Source organism: Leptinotarsa decemlineata, unplaced genomic scaffold (genome assembly GCF_025532065.1).
Source record: "Leptinotarsa decemlineata unplaced genomic scaffold, Ldec_3_MD MMD2_tig00004067_RagTag_RagTag, whole genome shotgun sequence".
Lineage (NCBI taxonomy): Eukaryota > Metazoa > Arthropoda > Insecta > Coleoptera > Chrysomelidae > Leptinotarsa > Leptinotarsa decemlineata.
Window position 1 is genome coordinate 629,845 of NW_027412602.1, and position 20,613 is coordinate 650,457.

General features: G+C 31.3%; 1 protein-coding gene and 1 long non-coding RNA gene across 3 annotated transcripts in view; both read left to right on the plus strand.

Moving 5' to 3' along the window:
* LOC111513686 (uncharacterized) overlaps window positions 1-20,613 on the plus strand; it is a 436,986-nt gene that overhangs the window by 283,798 nt on the left and 132,575 nt on the right. The window lies entirely within an intron of this gene.
* LOC141483746 (uncharacterized) lies at window positions 13,287-15,463 on the plus strand. The gene is made up of 2 exons (XR_012466263.1): window positions 13,287-13,400; window positions 15,099-15,463. It is a non-coding gene; the product is annotated as an uncharacterized lncRNA (long non-coding RNA).

Here is a 20,613-nt window from a genome sequence, read left to right on the forward strand (position 1 = left end):
CTCCACAGCAGAATTACCCAATCACAATATCACAACAAGGCACGGCAGGTTTATATCCGTCAAAAGACGTAATTTTATATTCGAAAACCAGAATTTGCCTGAAATCAAATCTTCCGAACGTTATCATTCAGTTTCACTCACGAATACCCTAGAGCGGACGGACGAAAGAAAAAAACGTTCCTTTTTTTTTCAAAAAAACTTATCGAGTCGGCTGGAACTATATATCGGGTGTTTCACAAATAGAGTTGCCCTAATTTAATAATTAGCGTTCAACTATTTACAACTAATCGTAACAATTTGTTCATTGCATATTGGTGAGCCCGGTATATTAACGGGGCGTTGGTCCACCCAGCACTTAATATATTTAGGTATATACTTTTCGGAATACTCTTCAGTGGTATGATTTCATTAATAGGCCCATCAGAGGGGTAGATTTTTTCTGAAAATAAAAATTTTACATATCCTTTAAACCTTTGTCAGCCCCATGCTGTTGGTCAGCCCATAGTTATACAAATCGCTATATGAAGAGCATCTTGGTCAGCCCTACAATGCTGCCACATCGAAGGGCTGACCAGGAACGCGATCCATTTCAGTGTATCATTGGATTTCATCGTGAGGGTATCAAGTGTTTTTAAAATCCTGGCAAATCCAGTTTTTCAGAGGTAAACTATGTGTTAGTTTACCGGAAAAAATATATTAGGAAAAGAAAAAGATGCCGTTACTATTGACTATTTATGTTTCATATAGTTTCTGTATTATGTATGATTGATTACTTGTTTATTTTGTGGTAATTCATGATCACTTTAATGAAATGAATAAAAACACTTTTGTCTAAGTACCACTAGTTGATTTTATGTATACGACCAGTTTCGGGTTTGACCCCGCATTATTAAGTATTTTTTCAATACTTCAAATCAAATAAAAAATCTTTATTTTCGTAGACCTAGGGACGCCATGGAAAAAGTCACATAACTCAGTACAATTACAATGAGGTCACAATCATAAAACAACATAATTATATGATATATTACATAACATTCAGACCATAAAAGGGGTACAAATATTAAAATTTAAAATTCCAAATCAGACTGAAAAAATTCATCAAGCGAATAAAGTACCTTTTCACATAATACTTTCCGAACTTTTTGTTTAGAGAGCTTTACACTAGTTATTTTTTAATGGATATTGGGAGCTTGTTGTACAGTTTTTTTGACATGATATGAGGTCCATTAGTCACCTTGGCTAACTTATGACTAGGAATTAAAATGTTATAGTTTTTTCTCAGGGTGAAGCCCGAAAGAAGACATGTATCATCTCTGTTCTAAAACTTGGAGCAATTTGATTTAACGTAGATTACGCAATTCAAAATATACATGCAAGTAACAGTTAATTTATTCAACTTTGCGAATAGTGGTTTACAGGAATCGAGTTTTTTTTTAAACAAATTGTTTTAATATTTTTTTTCTGGAAAATTAATAAGACACTGATTCTATTGCAGTTGCCAAAACAAATAATACAGTAATTGAGGGCAGAGTAAATATATGCATAATAGTAACTTTTAAGAATTTCAATAGACACAAAATTACGCAGATTCCATATAACGAAACAATGTGTCGCTAATTTCTTCAGTATGAAATCAACATGATGATTCCAATTGAGTTGGGAATCAATAAAAACTCCTAAAAATTTTTTATAGTTTACCTGTTCAATATTTTTAATCTCAGACCTAACCAATACACTTCAATCAGTTTCCTGAATTGTAAAGAAAATGGTGTTGGTTTTAAGATTATTCAGAATCAAGCCATTCTTAGAACAATAATTTTTCGAACATGTGAATTTAATTATTTCCACAAGTTCAGTTTCATCTATTGGATAGAGGAAAAGACTCTCAGTTTTTACACAACGATTTTCAATGCCACCAGGTGCATTATTTTTTACTAATGACTACTGAATAGACAGAATAACTACTAAATGCTTGAGATATACCGGGACCATCGTCAACAAGTACACCATCGCCAATGTCTTAGATGAATCGTTTATAATAGTATTTTTGCTGATGATAGACCAGGCAGCTTCAGATTTATGTTGAGCCTTGAGGAATTGATAATTAAAGTATTGACTTTTTGAGAGCTCAATTTTTTGTCTATGATTTTTTAAGAGTTGCTTATATTGACCCAATAAATGTACATTGGTTTCGCTCTTGTTCAAATTATAAATATCTCTGAGTGATATACCTTCTTCAACGATATCCTTAGTAATCCATGGTTTGTGTCTACTTGAATTTTGATTTTGTTTAATTTTTTGAAACTGTTTAGGAAAGGATATATCAAAAGCTTGAAGAAAAACATCATGAAAATGGGAAAATTTAGTATCGAAGTCAAATTCAGTGAAGTATAGAAAATTGCACTTTTCATCCGATAATAAATTTATGAAATGGGGGATATTATGATCATCAAAATTTCTCTTCAAAAAATAATGGTATATATCAGCGGCGACGAAATTTATAGGTAAGGTAATACTTGATGATGGGATCAAACCGGAAAACGGTTATATAAATGAAATCAAATATAGGTAATTAGACAAAAGTGTTTTTATTCATTTCATTGAAGTTTCAGTATTCCTACGAAATCTGCAATTGTTTGACACGCGTTAACTATTTTGGCGCGAAACTTTTTGAGAACCGTTACGATCTTTGCAATGGTCCTAATGCTATTTTGTTAATTGGCTTGCCAATATTTTGGTATACTTAGAGAATAATTAGAGAATATATAGGTATATGACGATTACAAATCAATATCATAGAATCTACTTAATTTTAAGTAATTCACTGTTTTCCAATTCCTAACTCAAATGAAATATTATTTTCTTGTGTTTTCATTTTTAGTTCGAATGGATGTTCCAAATTTGGTATATCGATTTGATGTGAATGTGTGTAGAAAGTAGCAAGTATTAGAATAAATATGATACTTCACGGAAGCTCATCAATTTTTTTTATCAAATAGACGTTACAGTTTGTTCAGGACTGTTGTATTAAATATTCATTATGCATGTATTTCTTCAAGCATTACGATATCCATTTATCACTAGTGAATACTGAAATTACAGAAAAACAAGTAGGCAAGTTCGTTGAATATGTCAATTCCATCCACCCGTCAATAAAATTTACCACTGAGAGGAAGGTAAATAATTCATTAAATCACCTTGACTCAACCATTACAAAAAATAACATGAATTTGCAATTTTCCACAAACCATCTTACACGGACATTATCATACATAATTCCTCTACGCACTCTTACCAGCATAAAGTTGCTGCATTCAATAATATTCTTCATAGACTATTGAATAATTTCCAGAGAGAGCTGAGTTTGATCAAACAAATCAAACAAAAACTACAAAAGCAAGCCATGGACCATATCTACCCAAATTCAAGATGCGATAACGTCAGTTATGAGACATTGTCATTTTTGGCTGAACCCACCAATAATATTTTTTTGAAGAAAGACTGCGTAAACTTAGCTCACAGAAATAGTAATAGTCCGAATAATAGTGTAAGTGCATTTATTAAAAACAATAAAGACAAAACTTCGATATCGGTTAGATCAGGAGTATATCAGCTGAGTTGTGGCTCTTGCCCAAAACTGTATAATGGCCAAACCGGGAGATTATTTTCCAAAGAATTAAAAGCTTAGATGTAATTATGTGAATAGAAAGACCAATTTCACATTTGCAAACCACATTTTAGCAGAAGTACATGAGTTCAGTCATGAATATGACATGTTATATTTAGAAGAGAAGAGTTTGAAATTCAATCTTCTAAAATGTCAAGCAATCAATAGATTCAAGAATTCGGGTAACTAACTAAATGATCAATTAGAATTGAATAACCGTTACTGAATATTTTTCAAATGTGGGGACTGGGACATGAGCTCAGGTCATTTAATCCATTACAAACTCAAGTATTTGAAATGTAGGTACTTTAAATTTTAAAATTAGGTATACCAAGCATTAAATTTGTAAAATATAGTAGATAAAGATATGCCCGAAGAAGCCATTGTATGGCGAAACACGTGTCGCGTTTTTATAAAACTGTTTAGTGGAACATTTTTGACTGTGAGTTTTAGAAAGTATTTTGAAGTGTTTTGTGTGAGAAACTTTGCCAAAAATCCGACAGATATAATTCAACGCGACAAAAGTTGTTTTCTGTTAGGAACTTGACAATAGAAATAATTGTTGTATACGTTTTTGTGAGAGATTGTATCAATTAATCTAAAAAGTCGTTACTTATACTTCAAGGTCCTTCTTCACAGTAAATTAGAAATCAACCCTGAAAAATCATCGTTGAATTCCTGATAAAATCACTTATCCAATAGATGGCATATATGGGGTTATTTTGTTTGATATTTTGAAGAGGAGTGTGTACGCATCTTAGCGATACCTTATATTATTTCACAAAAATTAGGTGTTTCGGGAAATTTACATCACTGTCTTATATATGGAGATATTGAACGTTGTTCCTTTTGATCAAAATTCCCTATATGCAATCAATTATTTATATTTTGAGCTGTTTTGGAATCATCCGTATCTCTGAGTATAGGTTGGAAATGAGTCAAATCACTTTTCAGTATCGTCCTTCCATTTTTTATCTTTATCATTCATTTTTGGATCCATTTTCAACCCGTTTCATATCTTGATAGAGTTTTTCAACACACTGATCTCATTTCAGATCATCAGACACGCACAGTTTTGAAAACAATAAAACCTTCTCAAAAACAAACTCGGTCTAAGGAACAAAACGAAATATAGTCAAAAAGTTTTTCGCTCCGAAAAAAAAAAGAAGTGCTAGAATTGAATTAGTTCTTGTTTGTATCTAAAATATAAGGAAAAGAAATATTCATCATTATTTAAAAATAGAAACTGGGCTGCAATCAAAGAATACGTTTACTGTTGTTATAGAAAGAAGAAATAATATTAATAATTTTCTTTTGATATTTTTCTACCCATGTTGTAGTTTCATTTCATTAGAAATTATGTTATTTTTTCATACTACGTGTTTATTAGTTTACCGAACAATTTTTGTCAGCAGTTCTCAAATTGAAGAATAATACTCCATTCAAATAAATGTTTATTCAACCTGATCAAATTTTTTCTGTGCTGAAATATTCCAAGTCTTTTTTATTTTGATTGAAATGTCTGCTGCAGGTTATAATCGATGATGATATGACGTATTCATCGTCATGAACAGTCAACATAATAAAAAAACATTGGTTTAATCTCCACTTCATTATGTTCAACTTGAACAACATCATACCTCCAAAAACTGAAAGGGAGTTTTCGAAAAAAGTATTGCTAAGAAAAAGAGAATTGAAACTTATTACTAATATCTGTTTCACAAATTATATCTTATCTTATGCTAGTCACTCAGAATTTCGTTTCGTCATAGAAAACATACCTAGTGCGATTTTTACCTAATTTTTGAAATAAATTATATATCGGAAATCCGTAGTGCTGCTGCGGATTTTTTTATAGAATTTATTGAAACTGTAGACATTCTGGATATTCACTAGTCATTTCTCAATAAATTCATTATCAGATCATTCATCACATTTTAGATTTTTCGTTTGTGAAAAAAATGTCATTTTTCATCATCTCATTTCTACTCAGTCACACTTCGATTATTTTTGTGCAGTCAGGTTTTCAAATCTACAATTTCAAAGTCAAATCCGAAGTTTCCTGCTTAATGTCTAAAATTGATTTACACAACGCAATTTCTGTTGAGGCGTCCATGCCAAATAATTAGAATTTGAAAATCGACATTTGAAAATACAAACAGGAAACGGTTTAACATATGTCTGTCGCACCCCTACGAACGACAACCCTCAGAAGTATAAACTTGTACTAGCTATAGATTAACGAGGTCTTACATTTTAACGTGTGATTCCGAACACTATATTGATATTTTCAACTTATAACATATTCAAATTTTTGTATCTAAGATAGTGCAGAGTTTAAAATTGCTTCGACAAGCTAAATGGAATAACGCACTGTTAGTAATTATATTATTATTATCCTAACTAGAACGGAAACAGTACATTTCCGTACTCGACACCGTTATCCGAAAAAACTGATTTCGGGTAAGTAGTCGAATGTGGGAAAGTATGAGTTCAGATCAAGCATTTTTCTACAAGTGAATATGTTACGAAGCTCTGATAAAACTTTTATATGCGAAACAATTCCTGATCTAAATTGCTTGTATAGATATAGGGTGATGCACGCACACGAACGCTTGTACAAAAAACATACAAAACAGGAACTTTTTCATAAAATTCTATATATATATATATATATATATATATATATATATATATATATATATATATATATATATATAAATATGCCCAAGTGTTTGTTTGGGGACATTTTGTTTCCACATCTGTGCATTTGGGGACATTTCGATTGTTTGAGGACTGTCCTCAAAGATTTTATATACCCAACTGTTTGTTTGAGGACTCGGGCTATTTGGGGACATCAATTTTAATCATTTGAGGACACTATTGAGTTATTTGGGGACTTCTCTGATATTTGGGGACACATTCTATTTTCTTCAGAAAAATATTGAAAATGCATGCATGTTTACAAAAAGTCATATTAATTCATTATATAGTATTAATACGAAAATTGCAATGAAGTGAATATTACAAATAAGGGTAAAAGTTGGAATCTTTCCGGTTATGTAGTCCTACTAAAAACTGATTCTCCGATTCTTATTTTTCAACTGCAATATATTTGAGGACTTTTGCGGACAAAATGTGTTGTTCCCACATCATGTTGTCTCGTGGGACAATTATCAAGTTACATGCTTGAACTACCTGTAAAGATTAGTTTAATGAAAAAATCTATTCCGGTTCAACATCGCTGCTTCACTAAAAAACTTTATATAATAAAATTCTGTTTTGATTTTGTCGTCGAGTTATCTGTTTTGCCCTACTATTCTTTTTCGTGCAGTTCTGGCCACTCTGGCTGAGCACAATACAGAAAGAGAAGAATAAAATGTTTTATCTTTATTCTAAAATCGGATGAAAAAATATGGAAGTTGTACAAGGGGCCGCTCAAAATGTAATTTCACTTTTGTTTACTTCTGTAGGGTGTTTTATAGTCGGCGCTGTTTGCAGAGTCAGAACAGGTAGGTAATTTTTGGAAAAGGGGTATCAAAGTAGACTTTGTGGAAAAACATACCCTATTATTCTAATTTGATTATTGACAAGGAAAATGCGATGTGAGACCACGCTCAGGTTTATAGAAACTGTCGAATGAAATTCGACACATTTTTCGGTAATGCATACGGTAGGAAAAGATCATGCGACACAATTTTCGATACATTTCTTGCAGGAAATGATTGATTACTAAATTATTATTTTTAATAAAATATGCGGATTAGATGAGTAATATCTACCCAGCAGGTAGCTAATATTGATGTATGTCCCAGGAAATAGAGTAGGTATTAGTCAGAAAAGACATATGTGAGTATTAAAACACAATGAACATAAAAAAGGAGGATATCATTTATCAGTTGCCCCATTTATGGCCGAGTGTCCAAACTAGTGATCCTTTAGTGGGTTTGAAACAATGATGAAATATGGTAGAATTAAATTTGTGGTAAAGGCGACAAAATCATTGTTCTTTCGGTTCTATTGAATGTGACATCAGAATTTTTTTGAAGAAAATAGAATTGAAACTTTCTATGTGTTTTACCACTTTTATTTGTAACTAACGTTACTGCAGTTCCGTCCTATAAGGACATTTTCGAACTTATACATTAAACTCATGTATAACTAATGTATAAGTAAGGTATAAGTTCGAAAATGTCCTTATAGAACGAAACTGCAGTAACGTTAGATACAAATGAAAGTGGTAAAAAACTTATACATGAGTTTAATGTATAAGTTTGAAAATGTCCTCATAGGACGAAACTGCAGTAACGTCAGTTACAAATAAAAGTGGTAAAATACATAGAAAGTTTCAATCCTCTTTTCTTCATTATGATTTCCTACCACGTAGTAACGGCTACATCCATCATTTATGGATAGAATTTTTTAATGATAAATATGAGAAAACTGTATCAGGAATAATTTCTGATAAATTAATGTATATAATTCATCCCAAAATGAATTGGAATGAAGAATAAATGAATGAGGAATATTTTGAAATAACATCATATGAAAAAATAAAATACGTTAGGAATATGTACATACGAGCGTTTCTATTGTAAATGCAATATTTTTCGCTTTGAGTGGGATAAACGATATTGTCGCCATCTATTTCAGATTTCTTCCACCATGTCCTCTAATATGTCTGATTGCACCTTTGTATAATAGATGGTGCAAAAACACCATAGCGAAATCTATTAAAACGATATCTTTATAAAGCTGAGAGGGAATCAAAATACCTATATATGGTATATATACCAAAATATTTGGTATATATACAGAGATAATACTGAAATAATATATAATATAGTATAAAGATAATAATGTAGGATAATAGTGAATATATTATTGAACATAATACACATTACAAACAATAAATAATAAAGACATTTATAAAATGAAAACAGTAACAATTAGGTAGGTAGCAGGTACGCACGATGTAACAATTTATTTCAATTTATTTCATCATTAGTATTAACCTCAGAATAATAATAAGACATAGAGTTGCCATGCTTATACCAATACAATGCATGTATTTGAAACGGGTATCCGACTATCCTTTTCTGTACAACATTTTGGCGAGGAGGGTTGGCGGGTAATGAGAGGTTATGGAGAGTTTATTTACATTTGAAGTAAGTTAGACCATAAGACAGTGGCGGTTGGTTTAGTTGATAAACGGAGGGATATTATATATTTATAAAATAAATCATTTCAAATAGTTTCTACAGGAAATCTGATTTATTATTAATGATTATGGAAATGGGGCCAGTTTTTCTACCACCTACTAGATTTTTATTTATGTCTGGCTTTATAATAAAGCACGTGGTTTACTGGGTTGAAATCAAATTAATTCGAATGAACTAATTCATAACAATGATAAATGTTAATTTCAAAAGTAATGAAAAAATGTAAACTTCATATTATAAAAAAGTTCACGATTATCATGGAATTGAAAATAAACTGTGCAGGTCGGCAGAAATTCTTGCAGGTCGGGTCTCTCAGACATGAATCTAAACCAGAAAAATTTTCCAACTCCACCCAAAAACTTCACAATTCTCAAAAAATAGATAATACATTTTGCAGGTCGGCAGAAATTCTTGCAGGTCAGGTCTCCCAGACATGAATCTTGACCTGGTTAATCATTTTCCACAAAAAAAATTCCAACTACTCCCCTGGCTAATACCACGAAGGGCGTTGGATTATATCCGACAGGTGTCAGTGCAGGATTCTTCACTGAAGTTATTCCTGCATATGCTGTTGGCGATACAACTGCCGCAATAGATTTTCAATTATCGGAACACACTTGCAGACCGGTTTCGGGCTGTTTGGCCACTCGTCAGTGCAAGGTAGTGTATACCATCAACATAAAGTCGATGATTTCCGATAATTGAAAATCGAATTCCGTCAGAGTATCATTCCTCGAACTAAGCTGAAGACTACAACAAACAACAGGTTTGTCGTCGCTCCATCTGCCTGTGAACGAGGTAACGAGGTAACGAGTTAGCTAACGCTAACTTGGTTAACGAAACGCGCGTCGAGACAAGCGCTCTGGTTATAATTATTTTACGCCAGAGATTCCAATTCTACCTATTAATTTAATATTTGTCAATGTAAAAAACTGGCAAAAACGGTGAATCATCTGAAGATATCAAATCACTCCTATCAGTACTGTTAAAATGAAGAGCTTATCTGACAACGCTCATCTACTGAAATGCATGAAAAACCGTAGTTGTCTTTAGACACTTGACACTTTGTTTTCCAAGTTCTGCGATTTCGATATGTGGTTCCGTTATATTTCTATTTTTGATGGTGTATTATGGTAGCAAGCTATTTTAGGTAGGAAATTGATTAATTTCAAGTTTCAATATTCAAATAGTTGAAACATATTTTAATTTATAATTCTAACATTTCTTTAAAAATTACTATAATTTATTTACTTTATTGACACCTCTGAAATATTGGAAGAGGTGTATCTACAATCAAAATGGACGATTTACTCAACAGGTGGGTAATACATGATTTTCATTTCTTTGGTAGCTAATATGAGAAAGTTGCAATACAAATATTTTTTTTCACTGTCTCGATTCATCATATCACAGTTAACCATATGTACTGAGAGTACCAACATTGTGTAACATGGTAGTTGGGATTGGGATTTTATGAAGTCATAAGTCATTACATTGAAATTCAGTAATAATAGAAAACATTTGGAGGAAGTAATGAAATATATAAAAAGGAAAATTAGAAATGGTAAGTGAATAAAAATAATTTTTGGAAAAAAAAGCTTCTCCATCTTTTTACAACTTCAAAATAAAAGCTTACAAAGATGTGTTGATCAGCCCTAAGACCTATTTTAAATGAAATTGTATCCGATTATCAATTGAGTACTACTGTTACAATTTCCCATCCAGGTTATGGAATAGGAAAAATTATTTTTGTGTGATTCAAAGTTTATATGTTTGAAGTTGTATTGAATATGCTTCTTCTTCTAGTTTGTATCTGAAAGAATATTCTGTGCATGATCTACATATCTTTTTAAGCGTTTATTTTGAAGTTGGTAAAAGATGGAGAAGCAAAATGCCAAAAATCTTTTTTTCCAAAAATTGTTTTTATTCAAAGTTATATCCCAAATAATTACTGGATGTGACCAGTTTCAATATTCCTTTTCATATATTTCATTACTTTCTCCAAACGGTTTTTATTTTCACATAAAATCCCATACTTTTATAGGGAGCCCATACTAAAATTTTCTAGAGGGTATTGATACTTTTAGTTGGTACAACATATAAAATATAATCATCCACAAATCTGATAATAATCTCAATATTTAGATATTTTGGTGTAGCCAATAAAAATGTGTAGAGTACAAAAATTACAATTGGGAAGCATCGACAGTATGTCACGCTTTTCAAGAATCCATTCATATCTCAGTTACTGAAACTGCAATATTTTCCAAAATTTAAAACCTTTGGTACACCTTTGAACTCTTCAACCAGTGAATGAAATAATTCATTGGAGTGTTGTTTTAAAGAAGGGTTATTTTTTTTTGTGAAAATATTGTGACATTATTAGAAATACTCCAGGAATATTTCATGGTAGGAGACAATGAAAAGAACAGAATGATACGTAATGGTTAAGGACCAGCCTCTTATTCTGAAACACCATGTTATATATATTATAACATTATTGATAAAACTACTCGGCACATACAATTACATAATGTTGGTACTCTCGGTAAATGTGGTTACCTGTGAAATCATGAATCAAGACAGTAATAAATATTTGCATTACAACTTTCTCATATTAGCTACCAAAGAAATGAAAATCTTTTATTACCCACCTGTTGAGTAAATCCTTTATATTGATTTTAGTAGTGTCCATGAAGTAAATAAATTATAGTATTTTCTAAAGAAATAAAAGAGTAATAAATTAATATCCGTTTCAATTATGACCTGAATATTGAAACCTGAAATCAATTCATTTCCTACCTGCAATAATTTGCTACCATAAGCATAGCATCACAGACAACAATATAGCGGAACCACAGAATCGGAATCGGAGAACACGGAAACACGAAGTGTCTATAGACAACTGCGGTTTTTCATGCATTTCAGTAGATGAGCGTTGTCAGGTAAGCTCTTCATTTAACAGTACTGATAGGAGTGATGGGACATCTTCAGATGATTCGCCGTTTTTGCCAGTTTTTTTACATTGAAAAATATTAAATTAATAGGTGGAATTGGAACCTCTGGTGTGAAATAATTCCAACTAAAGCACTTGTTTCGACGCCCGTTTCGCTAACCAAGTTGGTATTATGAGGGAGTGACTAAAACTCACGTGTCGCTAACTAAGTTAGCATCATCAAGAAATGAGTTAAACTCGGGAGTCATTAGGAGATGATCAAAACCTGCAGTTTTATTTATCTTCTGATGATGATTTGCGAGACACGCGTCGAGACAAGTGCTCTAGTTCTGGTTGCTGTTTACTTTGTGAATCAAAATATTTTTTGTACTATAAAGTGTCAATTTTTTATTTACATGAATAAACTGTTAGAATAACTGATTTCCATCCAATAATAACGCGTTTTTACGAAATTTTCCCTTTTTGATGAATTGCATCGCCTAAATCGAAATAAATTATCGAGAGGACTGTTGAGAATTTTGACACTAATAGCATTATTGCTTGTCAATGCATGCAATTTTTGAATTTTTTTCAATAACATTTATTGACGGCAAAAATTGTTTAACCCTACAAAAGGTTTACACTTCGCAGTGTATTTTGTAATGAAAGTAAACATCAAAATTGAATTTCGATACGATACTTCATCACATAGGAAACTTGTTTATAAGAAGCCCAACGTGTATTGAAAGAAATATAGCAATGATATAAAAATTTTAAAAAAATGTTGAATATAATTCAAAATCTATTATTTCAAATTCCTTTGGAATCTATAAATTAAATGTTTCAGTATTGCTGTCAATTTTATTACCAGCAATAATTCCTTTATGATAATTACTATCTATTCTCTGTTTAATGCGATTTATATTCAGATTTTATATAATTGATTGAGTTGAATTGATTCACTGATTTTTTCCACATTACAAAAAAGAGAAATTCTCCTATCATTAAGAAATTTTATAAATTTGTATATAATGCATTGGTAAAGATTTTTCACGCGATAATTTATCTCTGCTACAACTGAAGTACTAACAATATCTTCCATAAATTTGTTTGACAGAATTTTTCCTATTCTCAATAATTTGAGTATAATCAATGAAATCACTTCAGTTTGTGTTAGAAGTAGATCTCTTTATCTATTTTAGTTATTGAAGTCAATGTTCTTTCTTCAATGCCCAGAATGGCAGTCATCGTATCCAGTGCTGCCAGATCAAATTTGTTGAATAGTTAAGAACATTGGTATGTTTAAAAACAATTGGGTACATTTTTATTTTCACCAATGTGTTGTGGTGGAACAGCGGTATGTCCAAAAATTCGTTTTTATTTTCGTGCGCATTTTCAGGTTAGCCAACTACATTCATTTTTATATCCAAATACTTGTTCCATCAAATCATGACATTTCCACCAGCTGGAGAGTGAGACTGGTGAATTGAATTTCAATTAGCTTATTTTCATCCTCTGAAAAACTTGAAATCGAAAGAGCTGGAAGAAGCAGTACAATGTTTCATTAGCAAAAGTATGCAAAACATTTTTATTTTGAATAATATGTTTTTCCCTTTTAGTTTATATTTTTTATTGTACCAGCAAAAATACACCAAAGTGTTCTTTTAATTTTGATTGAAACATGCTTGATTTTATTGAAAATTACATTTGATATATCCACTAATTCCCACCAAAACCACATTTATTCGATTTTTGGTGGTTTTGGTAGGAATCAGATTTTGAACATTTCAAGGTTATTTTCAATATAATAACAATTTGTTAAACCCACCTTCAGCATTATTTATTGAATATTATATCAAATAATAATTTCCTCAATAATACTAACTTCTGAACAAATTATTTTTATTTTAAAAAAATAAATGGAGGCGGTTTCTATCTATATAACTGAAACACTGGTAATCAGAATCAGAGATTTAGGAATCCTGATTTTTGTGTATATGTTACTATTTTAATGTGTCCATATGAAGGGTCTATTTTCGAAAGATCACACTACTGTCAACATATATACTCAATTAAGAGAAAAAAATAAGAAAGTTAGATATTTGCTAATACAGGAATAGAAAAATTATATGTAATAACCAAAGTGAAATCATCTTAGTTTCACTCCAAATGATACATAATTAGCTTATTCCGTTTAGTAATCAAACAAACCTCTTAAGACCTAGTCAATCCTTCTTCTGTTTTTTTAGTCATTGCTTTGGTGCACTAGTTAGTTCACACAAGATTCAAGGATTGACTAGGTCGTTAATCCTTCTTCTGTTTTTTTTTAGTCATTGCTTCGGTGCACTAGTTAGTTCACACAAGATCCACCTTTTTAGGGTTGTCTTTTCTATGGAAACGACAGCTGGTTGACAGAGAAACCTATTTCAACCAGAAAAAAATATTTGTATGTTTTGTTAAACAGGAGTGGTTATTGGTACTGGTTGACATATTATTCCGACAGAATGATCAAAACTCACAAACTTTTTATAGAAGGCTTAGGTACTGAATATGGCGGCATGAACAACATATACTCTCATTAAAACAATGTGAAATACCTTATAAAGTTTTTCGAGGATGGGGTTGATTCAAAATTACCTATCGTGTAAATAGGTATATTTTCCTATTACTTGAATAATTAACAAACAGCACCATGAATTATTACCTTCTGATCTTTAATCCGACAACACCGCTTGTGGTACATAATTCTCTTCTTTTACATGCTTCATTAGTGCCTATTAGGTATAAGTTTATAGTACATTTGTGATACTTAAGTTATATACAACTGAATCAATTTTTATTATGAATAAATTTATCGTATTCTCAAAAAAGCTTGTAATACATAAAAATACTAACTATTTAATTTTTCATGTAATTTCATGACATTTTGTGAAAAAATGTATTTGCCGGGTGAGGTCATCTGTTTAAAACAAGGTTAATAATGTGTCGTCATTAGAATTTTGGACTTAGCTAGTATACATCAGAAGAGTTACTTCACGACCTTCAATTGTTAGTACTAATAATCTCGTAGATTACCTTCATGTCGTGAAACAACCTGTTATATCGTAGGTACCTACCTACCTCATTACCACCGTATACATTTTATAAATGTCTTTATTGTTTGTGATGTATAATGTGTATTATAGTGACAATTATATTCACCAGTATCCTATTATACATTATTTCAGTATTATGATTCCTCCTCAACTTTACAATGATATCTTTATTATAGATTTCGCTAAGTATCTTTGCACCATCTATTATTCAAAGATGCAATCAGGAGGAATGCAGCCACTAGAAGTACCACTAGAGGGCGTCGTTAACGAAAGCTGTACTAGATGGCGTTTATACTACTCAAGCAAAAAATACTGAATTTAATTCCAGTTTCAATTCCCATACTCGCCATTTGTTTTTGCTATATTTTCAAATTATTTATTTCATTGAAGTCTAAGGTCCGAATAGAAATCGACCTTCGCTATTAGTTTACCGAATAAAATTTACTTTTTTTAAAACTTTACACATAGTCGAAGACACCTGTCGTATATTGCCTATTGAAATATGTCAAAGGCTATTTTTAATTAAACATTTTTGTATCTATTTTTTCATCATCCTTCGCCCACTTGTTTACCAAACAAAACCTGTCAAGATGAAAAATTTAAATCAAACAAGCAGATGAATGCACCCATATGTTTACCAATCGAAATATATATCAAAACCGTTCAAGAAATAACCACTGCCAGTCTTTAAAGTTGGAAAATCAAAGTTAAGGTGTGCGAGAGAGAATTTCGAATGTCCTACCCAATGTAATAAAAAATAACGGGTCCGTTGAATGAAATAGATAAACTTAGACCTATATCATAATATAAATACCTACTGGGGAAAAAGTGTTTTTAAGTGATTCAAGTGAATCTACAATAGATTTTAACGAGGAATGATGAAACAAGTTTCTTGAAACTGATTTTTCAAGGGCTAGTTGGAAATTGGGGTCAGTTTATAAAAGGCAATCTATTTTCAGTGATAAAAGTGATACACTTAGAAAGTGTCAATGTAAGATGTTTTTGGCATGTAATTAGAAAGTACAATTCATTCACAATCATATATTCCTATCTATATATCATTCTATTTGATGTCACAATATTAGCTGGGCTCGATGTAGGTGCGGCAACTCTGGCATACTTGTCTATTACTATTGATTGCTGGATTAATATGGACATCCAAATTCTTGTTTGTTTATACCGGTATAAACTTGTGCGGTATAAGCTTATACCGGTATAAGCCTACAATGTCCCCAAACAAACACTTGAGCATATTTATATATATATATATATATATATATATATATATATATATATATATATATATATATATATACATATACATATATATATATATATATATATATATATATATATATATATATATATATATATATATACAGGGTCCTGCAACAGTGGCGCGGTGTTCCATATCTCTATATAGGAAGCAGATAGGAATCTAATTTTCTATAATATTACCTTATTTCTCGAGCTCGACAAAATAAAAATATTGGCGGTCACACAGGGTGTTCGATTTTTTCTGGGCGGATCCCAACTGTGTCTTTTTAAATGGCAACCTATATTTTTTATCGCTTTTTCGGTTTCTTCATAGAAAATAAAATAAACTTTATGTATATCTGCACTTCGAAAATATTGACGGTTTTCGAGATATCTAGCATGACAGGTTTTTTTTTCCAATATTCGTCACTCAGAATATTTGAAATTATAAAGTGGTGCCAAGTCCAGTTGAAATTTTTTTTTGGTCGAATATTCTACATTGGTAACTCTCTCAAACGATATATCTGAAATCGACCTGTGATATACAGGGTATGAAAAACCGCTTGCCAAATATTGTAAATGAAAATTTGCAAAATCTTCCTTATATTAAATGGAACACTCTGTATATTATTGATCCATAAGAAGCGCCAACGAAACCTCTACAAATTTCATTAAGTATTCCCTATGGCTAAGTTCAATAGTTTTTCTTAAATGAGCATTTCTTTCGAAAAATGGTCATTTTTTCAAAGCGAAATCCATTTGACGACTGATAAAAATATACGAAAGATATCTTGTTTCAATTTTGTACATTAGAAGGTGTGCAAACAAATATTTTTTAACGAAATAAATGTATGTACCTATCACTTTTTGCTAAATGGAAAATTATTTTTTCATTGGATGCAGAATTTCACTCATAAATCGTGCAATATCAAACCAAACAAGTTAAAAGAAAGAAACATTGTAAATAACTATTTTTTTCATGTTATTATATTCATTCAGAGCTTGAGTTCTAGATATTCAAATTTGTCAACTGGCAAATTACAAAACTACAAAAGGGAGAGTTTAATTAAGGTTGATAATGAAACTTTTATAAAATATGTTCAACATGTCTTCCATTCTCTTGAATGCAGAGCTGAAGTCTATGTTTGAAAGACTGTTCTACCCTGCGCAAGACAGCTGGTGTAATGCTGCGAAAAGCATTCGTTATTCTAAGTCGCATATTTTCGGGAGAAGTTGGTGGCTCAACGTAAACCATATTTTTCATGTATCCCCATAAGAAAAAATCTAGTTTCGTCAAATCTGGTGATCTAGCGGGCCACCGTACAGGCCCATTCCGTCCTATCCATTTATTGGGAAATACTTCATTTAGATGATCTCTCACTTCTGCCGAATAGTGAGCAGGTGCACCATCATGTTGTAACCACATTCTATTGCGGAGGTCAAGAGGAATATCATCTAACAAACCTGGTAAATCATTTCGTAAGAAATTGAGATACATTGCACCATTCATATGTCCCTCAAAAAAGTATGGACCAATTACATATTCTCCAATGATGCCTCCCCAGACATTTATCGACCACCTATGTTGATAATCCACCTGTCTCAATAAGTGAGGATTTTCTGTCGCATAATAATGGTAATTATGTCGATTTACAAATCCATTTTTATGGAATGTCGATTCATCCGACCATAAAATATTATTGAAAAAATATTCGTTTCGACGAATTTTGTTCATGGCCCAATTGCAAAATCTCACTCTTTTCTCGAAATCAGCATACAGTAGTTCTTGATGTAACTGAACGTGGTATGGATGCAAGCGATGTTTCTTCAATACTCGTTGCACTGATCTCTCACTTATATCCACTATTTCCCCAATTTGTCGTTGACTCCTACTAGGATCTTCTTCAACAGCAAGAAGAACTTGCATTTCATTATCTTCATTAGTAGCTGGCTTGATGCGCTCATGTTTGGAATAATTAATAGATCCAGTTTCAACGAATCGTCCCAAGACCTTTCGGAAAGATCTTTCATCTGGATGCCTTCTATCTGGATACCGTTGAGAATAAATTCTACTTGCCAATAAACAATTCCGGTCTGATTCACCTAATATGAAAATCCTATCAATCAAATCACTTTTTGATAACAACATTCTGATGAAATTATACCGACAGTTCAACTTCACGATTGACTAAAAATTTCAATATTCATTTGCAGCCAAATATTTTGTTCTGTCATTTGCCAGACTACTTGATTTCCAATAAATATTTCATTCGCTGAAAGGTTGTTTTAGACCGAAAGAATATGGCACAAATTCCGAGATTTTTGAAATTATTGTAACTATTCAAGAACGTCCATTTTGTGGTGTAATTCGCAACTCGTTTATCTAGCAACAGGTAATTTTAGGAATGGGCGATATTTTAAGGAAAGGGTATTTTTTGTATATTCTTATCAGTCGTCAAATGGATTTCGCTTTGAAAAAATGACCATTTTTCGAAAGAAATGCTCATTTAAGAAAAACTATTGAACTTAGCCATAGGGAATACTTGATGAAATTTGTAGAGGTTTCGTTGGCGCTTCTTATGGATCAATAATATACAGGGTGTTCTATTTAATATAAGGAAGATTTTGCAAATTTTCATTTACAATATTTGGCAAGCGGTTTTTCATACCCTGTATATCACAGGTCGATTTCAGATATATCGTTTGAGAGAGTTACCAATGTAGAATATTCGACCAAAAAAAAATTTCAACTGGACTTGGCACCACTTTATAATTTCAAATATTCTGAGTGACGAATATTGGAAAAAAAAACCTGTCATGCTAGATATCTCGAAAACCTTCAATATTTTCGAAGTGCAGATATACATAAAGTTTATTTTATTTTCTATGAAGAAACCGAAAAAGCGATAAAAAATATAGGTTGCCATTTAAAAAGACACAGTTGGGATCCGCCCAGAAAAAATCGAACACCCTGTGTGACCGCCAATATTTTTAGTTTGTCGAGCTCAAGCAATAAGGTAATATTATAGAAAATTAGATTCCTATCTGCTTCCTATATAGAGATATGGAACACCGCGCCACTGTTGCAGGACCCTGTATATATATATATATATATATATATATATATATATATATATATATATATAACTATAAATTATTTTTGATTTGGGTATTTTAGTCAATATCTGCGGGCTATGGAAATACTATTTTTTGTCATTCAAGCTTTCGGAAAGTATATTTTTCTCCTTTATCAAGAATATCTACAAAATAAAGATCATGTGAACATTATACAGCAATAGATATGCCTTTTTTATATTTTATACTAACTTTGGTGAGTTTTTGTAATATATCTATTGGTGTATAATGTTCACATGATCTTTATTTTGTAGATATTCTTGATAAAGGAGAAAAATATACTTTCCGAAAGCTTGAATAACAAAAAATAGTATTTCCATAGCCCGCAGATATTGACTGAAATACCCAAATCAAAAATAATTTATAGTTATATAATAACCAGTCAACTAAATTTGACCTTTCAATATATATATATATATATATATATATATATATATATATATATATATATATATATATATATATATATATATATAGATGGTTCACCAGTTCACAATAGTGGCATAACAAGGGTTCGGTTGAATAGGAAATGGATAGGACCCAATAGCTCTTTCGTAGTATGGCCACCACGATCCCCAGATTTAACTCCACTGAATTTTTATTTATGGAGAAACTTGATAAATAAAGTTTATAAGGATAGGCCAACAAATAAGGAAGATCTCCGTACAAGAATTATGCAAGCGTGTGGAGAAATCACACCTAGAGAACTGAGAAGAGTTGGAGGAGATAATAGAAGACGCATAGAAAAATGTGTTCGATTGGAGAAAAATTTCATAGAAGACACAGTTAAATCACAGTCAACAGTTAAATAATTTGAAATTGATTGTTCTGTTTAATTGAAAATGTGATTTTGAAAGTTGTACTTCGAAAGAATTTTGAACTACATAACATTTTTCGCCACAAAATATTCTTGTTTTTTTTAAAATAATGGGAAAATGAGAATATGAACTAACATTAACCATCCTAAAACCTCACTGATTACATGTTTCCGTTCCTCTTACAAAATTACCATTTTCTCTCTCATTGAGAAGGAATAACTTTCCTGACAACAAAATTAACAATAAATTATTTATGTGAAATCAAAAGTCGTGTTTCTCTTGAACAATTTCGTTCATGTTTTGATGTCAAAACCAAAAAAAAAATCTCCTTCAATCATTACGGAAGATACGGGGGTGTTTCCATGAGAAGTAAAACAAATTCGAATTTTTCAGGACTGAAATTTTTCCAGGAAAAAAGTTGGTAATTCTGATCACGAATCTGAAGGAATTTTGAGCCTATTTTGCCCCCTAATATGTTTTA